General features: G+C 34.6%; 1 protein-coding gene across 1 annotated transcript in view; it reads right to left on the reverse strand.

The window, feature by feature from the left end:
- The window catches only part of LOC106139863 (uncharacterized), a 32,969-nt gene extending 20,754 nt beyond the window's left edge, over nt 1-12,215 (reverse strand). The window contains exon 1 of the mRNA XM_060947816.1: nt 12,127-12,215. The gene's annotated coding sequence lies outside the window, so the exon portion shown is untranslated. The remainder of the gene's footprint in view (nt 1-12,126) is intronic.
- Nucleotides 12,216-14,442: the final 2,227 nt, after the last annotated feature.

The following is a 14,442-nucleotide window of genomic DNA, read 5'->3' on the forward strand; positions in this document are numbered from 1 at the left end:
ACACCGAAAAACGCGGCTAACTCAACGTCAAAAGCCAAATCAGTGTTGCCAACACATGACAATAAATTACTATTTTTAAAATGTTAACAATATGTTGCATTATTTTCACTTTTATTAACCAGTAGGTAGGTAGTTAAATCCAAATATATTATCACTGAACAGTCAAGAGTAGATAAATCTATAATCCTTGACTTAGAAGCGTTGTTTGAAAAGAAAATAGTTTTTATCAAAGATTTCAAAACTGAACGATTCAAGTTTGTTTATTCCAACAATACGGCAAGAAGATGTCAGTGTTTGCAATCAATCTTTCGCGTTACTTTTAATTTAGTACTTAAAATATATAAAGCTTTTACAAACGCGACGAAAAATAAACTAATATGTTGCATCATTCGCACTGTAAACTGATATGGTGTAGTAGTTATTCCGCTGCAACGTCATGAAAGCTCTGATGAATCTGCCAATTAGTCCGTTAGATAAGTTATACTTTCTTTCGTATTTTTATTTATTGAAGACGTAACAGCGATTGTGTAAAAAGGGACTTTTATAGATTTCCCGTTACAAATTGTGTTATAATATTGAAAACGTATAGAAACAAGTGTGCAAAGTATTTAAGGCTGGTCAATAAAATGCTTGATTTATTTTATTTACACTCCTATGAAGACTAACATAAAGATACATATATACAAAAAAGAAAAACATTAATGCACACATCTTTGGGATAATGCGAGAGTATAGTCCAAGTAGACATGATTTTTTAATACAGCGTTGATTGCGGACGACGTACTCTTAAAACATGCCATAACCGCAAAATGTCTAACCAAAAAACCAAGTGGCAGCAATTTAATTTCAACAATCGATACAGAAATGAGTTTTCATGTCAACTTATTTATAAATCGACCTTATGGTAAATAAATACTAATAAACATTTTTTTCTAAAACTGTGACGTTTGATCAAAATGTAATAGACAAATAAAAAACTATGTAAGAATATACTGATTAAATTTACGCAGTCAGGAAATTGCGTATAGGTTACTTATAAAAAACTATCGCTGTTTCGCTTTTTATTTTAACGTGAAATGGGACAGCTATATTCAAGCAGTTCGGATAATAAAAAGGCGTCGCGCGTGCCGCGCTATGGGGGCTGTTAACAGGTCCAAAAAAGTCAGAAATTATAAAAAACTGCGTGGTCACTCGAACGACAACAAGGCATCTTTTTTTATTGAATCCTTCTTTTTTAATTTTGCCCTGGTCTTAAAAGTAAGAAAGATAAGAAAAGTCAAGATTTCGTAAATAGGTCTTTTGATATTTCCACCCCTGTTAAGCAGGTGGGCGCCGGGTTCTGTCGTGATCAGCCACCTAATATATGAAAACGTGTAATGTATGGTTTCTGGAAGAGTAGAATAGGAACACTCCATATCGCTCTGTGTGTTTTGAAAAGAGTTTTGCTACTAAATCGACAGAAAGTATCGTATTATGTTAGTGTAAAAAAAATATTTACACTTTTCGATGGAAATTCTTTGGTAACGATGAAAAACGGTATAAGTAGGTACTTATGGTAAGATTTCTCTGAAACGGGAAAATTCAACAACGTTCCTTTTATCGCTTTAAAGTTAGCGTAAAGTAATGCAAGAAACTACGGAACATGGTAAGTATGTTATGATGAATAAAAATGTAAAACAACAGAAGCTGGATTTTTCGTTAATCGCAAATCGCACGGGAAGGAACAGTTCATTATTGCGAGACAAAAGGTTCAGATAAAGGTAATGTATCGTTCTCAGTATCAACATTAACTTACTATTAAAACATGACAAAAGACATATTTAAAAATCAAATTAAAGTAAATTTATTGATTGTAATCCTTCCTCCATATAAATTTTGGTTCATTTGAAATTCTTCCTGTATCAGTCTTTATTATGTTTTTTTTTGTAGAGCCTGGGGTTCACGTTTACAGTAAGCTGCTTTAGTCAGGTTATATGAAGCGACTCGAGCCAATCTCAACGAGTTTACGATACTCTTACGATCATCGATTTATTAAATAGTACAATTCAAGTAATTGAATGTGTCAGTTTTCGATTTCCTTTTTCCAATAGTCAAAGTAACTGTTTGGATTCAAACCAATAAAAGTGTGGTCTCTAAAAAGAGTCGCTGAATTTCTATTCGAAAAATAGCTTGCAAAAACTTACACAGATACCTGAAACTCTCTGCCACATAATAACTTCTTTGTGACCACAATTTGGACTATTCGATGTTTTTAAGTTGTTGACCTACCTTTTACGTATTCAGGAAAAAGGGACTTCTCCTGTCAAGTCAAGACAAAGGCTACGGAAATTTGTAAGTAATTTTCGACCGACTGAAAAAAGTAAGTTATCCATTGGACTGTTTGTTTTAGTTACGCGTTTTGGGGAAAATATAATTAGATATAATTAATTCAGACCATTATTGATATTCTTTCGTCCAAAAACTTAAAATTGAATCGATTATTAGATTCGGAATAGGTACACACCTAATAACTTTCATTACCCGGTCATTGACAAACCTGATTGGATGGTAATTTAAAGAGAAGCTTATTTGTGGTCACCGTATCATTTACAATCGGTATACAGATTATTAAGCATTATGTCAATGAACGGATTTTATATTTTACGAATGTTCAATGGGCAATGGTTTTTTATTTTAAATACTGATCTATAAAAGTATCTGTTTAGTGAACAACCTTATGAAATATTATGTTAAGAATTTATTTTATTATCCCGTGAGTTATATTCTCTCGCGTACTACGTTAAAATACTCGTACTATTATATATACTGTAGTTTCAGGCAAATGCGCATACGCAAGCTTTCAAGTAGATTCAATGCCGCCTTGTGAACAAGTACAGGATTTACCTATATAATCGTAAATTAAACACGGGTAGTATATATAATGCACTAGATAGCACTATATTACAGGATATTAAATGTCCCTAAGCGTATTTTCGTAAAAACGATGTACTATATATAGATATTTGCGCAGTATTCTATAATATACTAATGAAATATTTTTATATCAATTATAGAGCTTACTTTTGGTTTTACTTTGTGCACTCAATGTCATGGCATCTATATAACAGTGATGTGATAAGTTATAGGACATATAATCATGTCTTTATCCCTTACGGGGTAGATAGAGCCAACAGACTCGAAAAGAGCAAATCAGACACGGTCAACTGAATGTTTGGAAATGATAAGTAATTATTATTAAAATTAAAGGCTAAAACTAACTGGCCTGTCATGCAGAAATCCGGTAATGCTTGGTTAGATAACTATGTCACATTTGAAGAAATACGTGACCCTCGTCACGCGACCCCTCGCAGGACAACATTAGCGTTTCCTGACAATGTGTGAAATTACTCGAGACAGCGGACTATTATTATGATGTCTATTTCTGCTTATAAAGCATTAACAACGTTATGATTCTCCTAGTTTGTCTATAACTATAAAAATTATGATAGAATAAGTTGCCTGATTGACTGACATATCTTTGCATAGCCCAAACTGCTAGGTCTCATGTTAGAAGGACTTAGGCATTAGCATGGTTCAATTTGAAAACTGGCATACAACACTTTTTCCCTCGCCTCTCTAAGAGAGTAAACAGGAGGTCATATTTATGAATTGAGATCGTCAGTGAACTTTTACGTCAAACAAATATACGACCAACAGCTAGTTCTCAATATTGATAAACCTTGTGAGCAACATCGAGAAAGCTTTCGAGTTTTAAACCTTTCAAAGCATAATAGAGTTCTTTGAGCTCGGTAAAAGTTAAAAGCTGATTTTTATGCACCTCCCTATGGCGTTATACAAAGGATGAGTATTTTTATTTAAGTTTAACCTGCTTGATTTGGTGTTATCAGCCAAACAAAGAACTGTAAAAGAGTGATATTCATCAAGATGGCGAAATATAAGTATTTGCGCCACTAACATTGTCCTCTTCTACATACAAATAATCACGTCTACATCCCTTGCAGGGTAGATAGAGCCAAAAGTCTTAAAAAGACTGATAGGCTACGTTCAACTCTTTGGCTTAATGATAGCATTGAGATTCAAATAGTGTCTGTCGCCTAAAAGAATCTCAAGTTTATAAGCCTATCTCTTAGTCGCTTTTTACGAAATCCATGGGAAAGAGATGGAGTGGTCCTTTTATTTTTCTAATGGTGCCGAGAATCACACGGCACATTGTTCAATTCTCTTTGTTATCTTACCTCTTAAGTTCGATCAATTTTAAGTGTGAGATGGAAATTTTATTTATTTATTAACAAATTTTTGTACACAGAAAATATTGATAATGATAAACATAAGAACCAAAATTACATAAGTTCTGCTTATTTCAAAAGAAATCAGCCAGGCTGGTATTTAATGCAGGCAGGAAGTATTATGGATACTTGTTGACAACCTGTTATAATTATTATTTTGAAAGTGCAGTGCAGTGTTATCTTTAAGTAGCAAATTTGTTTTATCTCAAGTTATTATACAGTTCATTTTTATTTATATAAGAGTATCCATCTCCATCCATAGCATCTTACGCTAAAATACGACAAAAAACAAAATTAGGACTCTCTAATTAGAAACCACGCTCTGAAATTTAAAATTTTGCTCTATCTCATTTAATTTTCATGATTACATTTCACATAGGTAAGTATGCCAAATATGATTTGATACATTTGTTACGCCTGTATTGTTTCAACCTTCAAGAATCGGATCACGTATCTTTCTTGCATGGGCTGAATAACAATCGGTGTTTTCAATTCCACTGTTATAAAAACTGGCCAAGTCGGCCATGCGATATGAAGGTTTACCACCACAATAAGCAGACGACAGACATTCAGAAGGGCATGGTAACAGTAAAGAATCATTGTTGACGTTGATGACTGTTTTCGGGTTGATTAACGTATTTAAGAACCTATAATTTAGTTATATCGCCATTAATCGCCAATAAATTAGGGATTCTTATTTTAGGCAAAGGGCTAGAACACGTCATTAGTTATTTGAATTTCAATTCCATTATAAAGCCATATACCCAAACGTAGTCAGTCTTTTCAAGATTATTTACTCAGTATTTTCGGTAAAGGATAAAGACGGGATTGTATGTATGTATGTATGTGTGTATATAATTTTACCAGTATATTGCATGAATGAAACTTGTTAGTGTCTCATGTTTCTGCCTACACGACTCCGAAGTAGCATAAGCGAGGCCGCTAACATAATCCATTTAAAGGGTAATGAACCCTCAAACCCATTGACAGAACTAGCTTATCGGATTGCACGTTGTAAATTAGTAGATAGGTATGCATTAAAAATGGATCCCAAAACATACTAAGTCATACAAAAAAAGTTAATAATGAAGTTTACGCGTAATTCAATTCATATAATAAATGCCATAGAAAATTGTGTATTAAATTTAAAATACACAAAAGCACGTTATGTAACTACATGTGTACAAATTTCTAAGAAAACCTGAAGCACATTGTTGAAAGAAATCTGTTCGAAAGCGAAGCCCATTGGAAAAACTAGAAAGTATTAACGGAATTAACAGAATACGTATTTTAATTATTTAAATCCTTTTTGGTATAGTCAAAATCAGTTTCCAGAGCGAAAATTATGTTGAGTTTTGTTTATTATAGTATCCGTAAGTCATTAACTGAGGGTATAAGGCGCTCCGATATAATATGTAAACAATTATAAACAAACAACTTAACATACAAATATCTGTAATGGCTCTACTTGATCGTGATTTTGAGGCTTTAAGCCAAAATAAATAGATATATGAGAAAAATTACACAGATTGTGCCTCGAAGTAAGTTCGCCAGTTGTGTTTCGTGATAACTCAATGATATAAACACCCGACCCAGGTAAATCATAAAACGTTCGTCACCCATCATGTCCATGAACCCAGAACCAACTATGTCACAGACATTTTCAGTTGCATATCCATACACATACTAAAATAGAAACTACCTAACAGCTGACCAATCAGTCAGAAACATTAGTTTTTTTTTGTCAACACGGTGCATTTATAAGGGAGATTTAGCATGAGACACCTAACTATTGCTATGTACAAAAATGTTCTTTAGTGGATTCCCAGTAACAGCGATAGGTATTGTATTTTGATAAAGCTTCAATTAAATTCCATGTAGAGGGTTCCAACAAAGGGGTTTACTTCCATTCAGTGACTTTTAAATCTGTTAAAAGTTACATTTTCCGATCCACATTATTTATTTGATAAAAGCCAAAATAGTTTCTTTAACATTTTCTGTTCCGTATAAAAAGTTGTAAAAAACCTACTTTACCGCAATTTATCTTTTTATATAGACTCCATCAAATGGATTCTGAACCGTTCCTCCTATTCCATCGGGATGTTTGAAAATAGCTAATTATATAGGCACATTCACCTTGTAGCTTTTACCATGATTTAAAGTATGAGTTAGGTTCACCCGCAATACTTGCTGAGTTCACACTGGAGTTGCTTCGTGTAAAAACCTGACTTTCCCAATTGTACACCCGGGTTCCTCTTCAAAGAGGAACTAAAACCATACTACATACCATTTAAAATTAATTTATTTACTAATTTATGTACACAGAAAACATCGAGAAAGATAAACACAATAAATAAAATTACATAGGTTCTGCTGTCTGTTGGAATTGCGATGCAAAATAAGTTTTTCAAATTTGAGTCAAATGTAGTTGTAAAAATTGTCAGTCATCAATGTGCATGTTATAATGAAACTCTTGCGATTCGAGCACAGTATAACAAAGAGTAATAGCATTTCTGAATGACTGACTGATAATGTTCAGGTAGGGGAACACAATTTTTTGATTCAGGAATAAAAAAACAATTACATTATATAACTATGCCACCCACAACGCTAATCACAGATTGAATATATACATATAAAAATAAGGAGGAGGAACGGGTACAAAAACATATTTTTCGTTATACGTTAGAGGAGCAATTATTTTAGTACTGATATATCTATATCTATACATACAATATAGTAACTGAACGATGCCTGTACTTGGAAAGATATTTCCAAATTGTTATTGCTTTTGTCAGGATAACGGAGCGCACACTGAGTGGTTTAAGATTGAGAAAGGCGTTAGGCAAGGATGTGTTGCGTCACCGTGGCTGTTCAACCTATTTATGAATAGTTGTTTGACAGATTTGAAAGAGTCTGAAAATTGATTAAGGATGAATGAGTTACTCGTCAAATGTCTGCTCTATGCCGACGATCAGGTTATACTGAAGTCATCAGTGGAAGAATTACAGGAGATGGTAAAATGTAAAAAAAAAAAAAACTGGTTTTTGAAACGGAGAAAGAAATGACAGCATGTGATATTTTAATTGGAGGAGAAAAAGTTGAGCTAGTAACAGAGTTTGTATATCTAGGATCAAAGTTTACATCAGATGGCAAGTGTGAGAGTGATATTGAAAGGAGAGTGAACGCGGGGAACATGGTGAATGGAGCTTTGCACTTTGCATGCCTTTATGAGCAGTCAGAAATTATCCAAAAAGGCTCAACTGGCTGTGCATAGGGGCGTGTTGGTCCCAACATTAATGTAGTGGGAGTGAAAGTTGGGTATGGCAAAAGAAGCACGAAAGCAGAATAAATGCAGTGGAAATTAGAGCGTTAAGGAGTATGATGGGTGGGAAATGAGTGACCGGATAAGAACAGCGTGATAAGGGAATGTTTTTTTTTAAATAAATGATGTGATGTGAAGGAAGGTAGTTACAGGAATAGAAAAGGGTATGTTAAGATGGTTCGGTCATGTGGAGAGGATGAATGAAAGCAGGTTGACTTAGCAGATATACAAGGAGAGTGTGGAGGGAAAGGTCGGAGTGGGAAGTCCTAGACGAACGTATCTTGATCAAATTAAGGACGTCCTGGTAAAGGGTCAAGTCAAAAGTACCGGAAACCGCCGAGCTTGCATGAATGTGGATGAAGCGAAGGAAGTATGCAGAGATCGTGGCAAGTGGAAAGAGGTAGACTCTGCCTATACCTCCAGGAAAGAGGAGTGATTTTATGTATGTATGTATGTATGCTACGGCAATGAGTTTCACAATCTTAGAAACGGACGGTTAACCAGTCTCAACGCGATGGATGGGAAATTAAAAAGTGGTCTGATTGTGCTTATGGTGGCAACTACGAAGGTTATATTTAACTAGATCGATCGACCCCTAGACTCGGTTATTGCAACTATTTTGCAAACAAAAGTTTGTGAAAGTAGCAATTTTATCGTTGGGTAACGACCTAATGTTATTTATATTTATATCCGACTTCAACAAGGTAATTTTAAATTTAAGTGTATTTGCCTTCTTCCCTTTTTTTTAGTTTTTAAATCTATCCATAAAATGTATTTAGCAAGTTAATGCATGTTAATAATAGCATATTAATGTATGTTAACACCCGTCAAATAAATTTTTTTTTGTAGAAATAAATAATTTCGAAATATCACGATATCAATCATAGTAACCGGTATTTCTTGTCTTTTATGACTGACTCTGTCTACCCGGAGGGGAAAGGATCAAAGATGTGATATGTAATAAAAATTATTCTAAGACCCCCACTCTGCCACTTCCATCTCTCCTTGAGGTTGTTAACCCGTGACGTTAGAACTCGTTGAAGTGGTACATTTGACAGATTTGATTACTTGGTAGCAATCAATCATCAGTAATTGTCCCGTGGAACTTATGAAACGAGAGTGTGAAAGCGTCTCGCAATTGGTTTTTAATATTTTAAGTAAGTACCGCTTCATTGCTGGGCTATATCGATACATGTATCAAAATAATTAGATATTCGATAAAACATCACCTAACAAGTTCATAATGCAAGAGAATGCACTTAAGAATGCAAGAGGTTATAGATGAAGATGTGAATGAAGCACGTAAGGAATATAAAAAAATGAAAGATTTGGTTAAGCAAGCTGTGATTAGAAAGAAAGAAGAGTATAAAGAGGAATTTGATAAAAGGTTATCAGAAGATTTTTAGTCAAATCTGAAAGTATTTTGGAAATCCGTAAGGTCAGCCCGAGGAAAAACTATAACCAGAGAGCTGACTAGGATCAGATGCCAGGATGGTAGCGTTGTGAAAGGAGAAGAATGTGTGCTAAAGATATGGAAGGACTATTTTGAGAGTTTATTTGAAGAAAATAAGAAAGAGTTCTGCTATAGCGAAGAAAAAGAGAATGAGATGGAAGGCAAAATTGAAATGTTCGAAATTGTGGAAGCACTTAAGAGTATGAAAGCGGGTAAGGCTGCTGGGTATGATAGAGTTTCGGTCGAGATGCTAAAAGCAGGAAAAGGCGTCGTAGCTAGACAGTTGTACTGCCTTTTCAATTTGTGTTGGAGAAGCGGCCGAGTACCAAAAGATTGGTGTAAGGCGGTTATCGTGCCACTTTACAAAGGAAAAGGGTCACAACTGGACTGCAAAAATTATCGTGGTATAAACCTGCTTAGCGTTGTCGGCAAATTGTATGCTAAGGTATTGATTAATAGAGTCAGGAATGAAACTGATGACAAAATATGGGATACTCAAGCGGGATTTCGAAAGGGAATGGGATGTACTGATCAGGTCTTTTATTTGCGGTGCATAGCCGAAAAGTTTTTGGCCAAGAGTCAAAAAGTCTATTGCACATTCGTAGATCTGGAAAAGGCCTATGACAGAGTTGAGAGGAATGAATTGTGGTCAGCACTTTCTATGCATGGGGTGAGCAGTCTCTTAATACGAGAACTGAAATCCTTATATGAGGATTCGAGTGCTTGTGTCAGAATAAACGGAGCGCACACTGAGTGGTTTAAGATTGAGAAAGGCGTTAGGCAAGGATGTGTTGCGTCACCGTGGCTGTCAGTGTATGTTTATGTTGTACCTAACATAATTTTAGTATGCTAACCATTGTAATAACATGTACCTACTACAATATATGTCTGAAAATATATTCTAGATTAATTTAGTTAATGAATGTCTGGTTTTTTAACATCACTTAAAATTATTTCATCTAATATGATTCATACTTGATTTAGGAGCCGCAAACAAAATTTTCAAATAGGTAACGTTTTTTTCATTAGATATCCAAATAATATATAAAATTATCATTAAGTTTTACCATTTTACATATATACAGTGTAGTTCTGCATTAAAAAAAATTTACTATTAAGTTTTTACAGAAGAAGCCAAATACATTACTTTTAACCTTGGCTAAGAGATTGGATAGGCATTGAGATTCATCTATTGTGAGCATGATTGTACCTAAATCAACATGATCAAAAGATAACCAAGTTGTCAAAGTTATTCTTACGGCAAGTCTGTAGGAGTCGTATTTTTCGGGAACGAATGACAAAAGTACATAAAACAGTTACTGCTACCTGCGGCGCTCATTGTCAAGAACATGATAGTGTTGTGCTTTTGAAGACAGAACTTTCAGTAATGCAAATGATGACAAGGAATATGAGAAACGTAAAAGTTTTGTATTGTTCACCAAGAATAAGAAGCTTATACCGACAGCGGACATATCAAAGGGTTGTTCAATAAGATTATACGAAGTTTTTCTTTAATACTGTATTTCAGATGATACATACATACATACATACACATGGTCACGTCTATATCCCTTGGGGGTAGACAGAGTCAACAATCTTGAAAAGACTGAATGGCCACGTTCAGCTATTTGGCTTAATGATAGAATTGAGATTCAAATAGCGACAGGTTGCTAGCCCATCGCCAAAAAAAGAATCCCAAGTTTGTAAGCCTATCCCTTAGTCGCCTTTTACGACATCCGTGGGAAAGAGATGGAGTTGTCCTATTCTTTTTTGAATTGGTGCCGGGAACCACACGGCACATTCAGATGATAAGATGAGTAATAAGTAAGGATGAGGTCAAAATATAAAGTAACTGATGATCTCCTTAAATAAATTAAATAAACTTGAATATGTGTATAATGTGTTTATAATATGTATGAATATGTGTATATACACATTCATACATATTATAAACACACAATTTTCTAAAGAATTTTGAATTTTGAATTTGAACACACACACATGTATATACAAACACACTCGCTTTAAACATTTTTGTAGTTAAATAAGTCAAAGATATCGTAGAATCACTGACACTTATAATACAGTTTTTTACTAGTCTCCATGTCAGGGATTCAACCTTCTAATGCAAATGTAAAACTAACCCGGCCAACACAATATATAAGCTGACCTTGTAAACTAACAAATTGGGTTATGAATAAATGATTTAATAATTATTAAAAAAAATAGTTTTGCGTATCTAATTAAAATGTCTCAAAAATCTTTTTTTGTTTTTTCTCTTTTAGATTAAATTAAATAAAGTTACAAAACGGATGGATTATGGATGGATCATGAAGTCATCACAGGTAAGATCCTGTTAGTTCTAATGAACTTACTATAATACTATAATACCTAATAATATAAGTAACATCAGATACATATCAGATCCGTCAATACCTAGTTTACAATTTCAAGTTACAGCACCAACATTTTATATTGATGAATTATTATAATACTATTTTTTAAACTATACTTATCTCTTCAGAAACTAGATTATCGATGAACCTGTATGAAAAGATTGATGAATGCAGAAGAAGCAAAAGGAGAATGCAAGGAATGAATGTATCTATAATACTTAGATGAAGCAAAGGAACAAGGTATCCGCGGGTTATGTGGCTACTTAGGTTCCTACAACAAGATTATGCTACTAATATACGTATTATATATAAATATTATTGTGTGAGGATTTGTGGATTGTAACCCTTTAACGCAAAAACCACTGAACGGATTTTATGCAACTTTGCAATAATATAGATGAGACATTGGAAGAACATAATAAGCTAAAGTTTATAGAGATTCAAGGCTGACAAAAAAATGAAAAAATGAAAAATATTTTATTTGGAAACAAAAGGCTGACAAAGTCGCGAGAAACAGTTAGAAATATACATATATTAGGATGTTCCTTTTAAATTTCAGTTGAGGAATAGTTACTTTTTCTAAAATTTAAGGTCAGAAAATTAATAATGAAAAGTATATAAAAATATCATAATATAAGGATAAAAAGTTTGTAATTGCAAACATACCTCGTCCAGATTTTCTTTAACGACTTCATTCACCATCTTCATGTTGGTTGTAAGCAATCCAAGGACACTGAGCACCAAGGCAATGAACGCCATGCAAGGAAATTTCAATGGAAAATTTATCTGTTTCTAATTAACACCGTCCGGATGTGGTATTTTTTTTGTGCAGTTTCACGTTGTTTAAGGGTGGGAGCGAAACCCGCGGCAGTCTTACGCAGAGTTGCCGAACGACTGAATTTCCGCCGCCCGCCCGCGGCACTCGCAGACCCCTCCGGCCTTGCCGCGTTTCCCCGTCAGAGACGATTCATGAAACCCACTCGATGAAGTGGTAAGTTTTTACGAGGGTCCGCCCCAGTAATGCGGTCGGAAAATATAAACTATTTGATACAAGAAACGATATTTTTGAGCTGCAGATTTTCAGACAAAAGAAGTTGTCTTTTTACTACCTAAGTGTAGTGCTTTACTATATCACGTGTCAGAATATGAATAAAAAGAATTATTTTTCCTACACGTTATCTATTGTTTTTTCTTTTTTAGAAATCCCTTGCACACTATATTGGCTTTTCTTTATTGCACAGATATTAACACAGTTACGAGAAATACTTAGTAGGTACTCGTAAGTAGTTATAAAAGAAACTCGTAGCATCGGCTGACAGAAGTCAGACTTTTTAGGATGAACCATTATAAAATGTTTTCGCTGTTGTGCATTGAGTGTCCTTTATTAAGGAAGAAATTCGGGAAACTCTACCCCAAACAGAGAGAAAACCGCAATCATAATTGCGGTCCATAGCTTGAACTAAATTAAGAAAGGGCACTGACTGACTCTAAGACGTCCAATCTGAAATTTGATTTTCTGTCAGACGTCTCAGTTGCGCCCTTTGTCACTTTGCCACACCTTGTGCTTCAGGACCTGGGGCCGCTTTCCAATATTTTTCCTTCCATTTTACCCGGTTCGCTTCACGCATACCAGTTGAAATTATATGATGACTGCACGACGTCAAGTCAGTATCTCTTCGGCCTGCCATTCTTGGATCGAAGGAGGATATAGGCATAACATAACCAGACATTTCTTCCCCAATTAGTCGGCAGGCTTCCGCAAGACGTTGCAGCCTTACCAGCGTAGGCGACTTTTCTTCATTTTGTCTGCTATGTCACGGACGTGAAGGCTGCCGCGAATCATCCAGTGCGACATGTTTTATCATAAATTTGATTAACTTTCACTTTCAAAATTTATGTTTGTGAACCTCGGACATATTATAACTTTTTCGTATACTAAGTCAAAGAAGTGGGAACGTAGCACACTCATTTACCATTCAAGTTTTTCAGATCGGCATTGTGTTACAGATTGAAATCGACAGGCTCGATTCTGCTTGATATCCAAACAATTCTGATAAATTTCAACTAATATTAAAATTCTCCTTAATACGAACGTATGGATTTGTTACCTCCTCACGATATTCTGAATAAGTAAATAATTTATCGGGAACGTATTTTTGAAATTTTCAACACAGTTGGGATTATTATTACACTATTTGATCTCAATTCTATAACTAAGCCAAACAGCTGAATATGGCCTATCAGTCTTTTCAAGACTGTTGGCTCTGTCTACCCCACAAGGGATATAGACGTGACCAAATGTATGTATGTATGTTGGGATTTTTCTTGTAAGAGGGACAAAGAATACTACTTCATCTTCCTGTAGGAGTTTGCTAAATGACTTCTATACTCGAGTTCATACGTTTATTCCCCCATTTATGTGTTAATTTACTACAGTAAGTTTAATAACAGACAAAGAATGAAACAAGAGAAGTAATTATAACATTATAATCCTACTACTATTATAAAGGCGAAAGTTTGTATGGATGTATGGATGTTTGTTACTCTTTCACGCAAAAACTACTGAACCGATTACCATGAAATTTGGTATGTAGGTAGCTGAAGACCCAGAATAACACATAGGCTACTTTTTATCCCAGAGTTCCCGCGGGATTGATAGGGTTTCCATGCGGACGAAGTCGCGGGCGGCCTCTAGTATGATAATAATAATCTACATATTAATGGAATTATATATTTGGTAGGTAAGCCATTATTTACGTTAATTGATTGCATTGCGTCGTTTTAATATGAAATATGAATGTAAAACGACGTCTGGTTGACATCGGAATGCAGGAACAAGGATCAATATCTTCTATATATATAAATTAGCGAACCGCCCCGGCTTCGCACGGGTGCAAAATTATAAATGTTATTATACATAAAAACCTTCCTCTTGAATCACTCTACCTGTTACAAAAAACCGCATCAAAATCCGTTGCGTAA

This window comes from Amyelois transitella, chromosome 14, assembly GCF_032362555.1.
Source record: "Amyelois transitella isolate CPQ chromosome 14, ilAmyTran1.1, whole genome shotgun sequence".
Taxonomy (NCBI): Eukaryota; Metazoa; Arthropoda; class Insecta; order Lepidoptera; family Pyralidae; genus Amyelois; species Amyelois transitella.